This window comes from Acyrthosiphon pisum, chromosome A1 (assembly GCF_005508785.2).
Source record: "Acyrthosiphon pisum isolate AL4f chromosome A1, pea_aphid_22Mar2018_4r6ur, whole genome shotgun sequence".
Taxonomy (NCBI): Eukaryota; Metazoa; Arthropoda; class Insecta; order Hemiptera; family Aphididae; genus Acyrthosiphon; species Acyrthosiphon pisum.
The window spans coordinates 47413625-47415181 of record NC_042494.1 but is presented as its reverse complement, the minus strand read 5'-3'; the positions used below and the strand labels follow the sequence as shown (position 1 = coordinate 47415181).

At 31.8% G+C, this 1557-nt stretch overlaps 1 protein-coding gene across 5 annotated transcripts in view; it reads right to left on the bottom strand.

The window, feature by feature from the left end:
• LOC100162176 (elongation of very long chain fatty acids protein 7-like) overlaps positions 1 to 1557 on the bottom strand; it is a 15230-nt gene that overhangs the window by 6687 nt on the left and 6986 nt on the right.

Here is a 1557-nt window from a genome sequence, read left to right as displayed (position 1 = left end):
CCCCAAAACATGTCCATAGCCCTCCCAAACATTTCCTTCATTTTGTTTTAAGCTTATTCAATATTATTAAAGTAAGGCCCTATTAGCCCTATTAGCCTTATTAGCCCCCCAAATCTCAAACGCTATTTGCGCCTAGGACTCCTAGGCCAACCCTGTTTCTGGTTGTTCAATATTTATTAGGCTGATCATAAAGAAAAGGGCATATTTATTCTGTAAGCTGCTTCTGCGATTTAAGTCTTCGCACGCATGTGGTATATAATATATATAGTTTATAATAATATAAAATTCTTACATATTATAATATAGGTACCTACAATAATACATCATAATGTATTATAACATAATTTAGTGATTTATTTAATTCAATACTTCAATTAGGTGAGTACTGAGTAAAGATTTTTAAATATGATATGATTGATGCGATACTATATTGTTGCTGTGGCTATCTTGCCGTATGCGCAGGTACATTTCCCCAGCCCCCCAATTTTGAATTTTGATTTTTTTTTTTTCACCATTTGTTTGTAGCCGGTTTGTATTGGTTTGTAAACTTATTTTTTTCGTTTGTAGAGATTTAGTTTTTTTTTAAAATCAACATTTTGGTGGGGGGGGGGGGGGCTGGGGAAATGCCCAAATTTTGAATTTTGAATTTTTTTTTCACCATTCGTTTGTAGCCGGTTTGTATTGGTTTGTAATTTAATTTTTTTCGTTTGTAGAGATTTAGTTTTTTTTTAAATCAAAATTTTGGTGGGGGGGGGGGCTGGGGAAATGCCCAAATTTTGAATTTTGAATTTTTTTTTTCACCATTCGTTCGTAGCCGGTTTGTGTTGGTTTGTAATCTATTTTCTTTCGTTTGTAGAGATTTAGTTTTTTTTTTAAATCAAAATTTTGGTGGGGGGCTGAGGAAATGCCCAAATTTTGAATTTTGAATTTTTTTTTTTTACCATTCGATTGTAGCTGGTTTGTATTGGTTTGTAATCTAATTTTTTTCGTTTGTAAAGATTTAGTTTTATTTAAAGTCAAAATGTTGGTTCGGGGCAGGGCTTGAAAGCGGTAACCGATTTTTCCCAGTAACCGGTTACCATGACTACTTTTTGGACTGGTAACCACTTCCCGGTTTTCGTGTTTCAATTTTGAGAAGTGGTTATCAATTACCGGTAATCACGTAATTCGATAAAGAGGGAAATCTATAACGGTAACCGTTTATTTTTAGAACCGGTTAATTAATCAAAACCGTAAATCTCAAAATCAATTAACGTTAAAATGATTTTTTTTTAAATTATGTTCATGAAGTAAATATAAAAATTTAAAAACACCAAATTATTATAAAATAATTATTAAAAATAACCATTGCGTGTTCGAACGCGCAATAGTATCGGCGCACAAACAATGCGGGTATATTCTCAGTATACACATTGATCTAGACTGAAACCGCTTGTAGAATTATTATCGAATGCAGGCTGATACATAGGTATATGTAATATTATACATTTATAAATTATATTTAATTATTACTTATTTACGATATACTACCAGCTATATACCAGTATAATATGTATG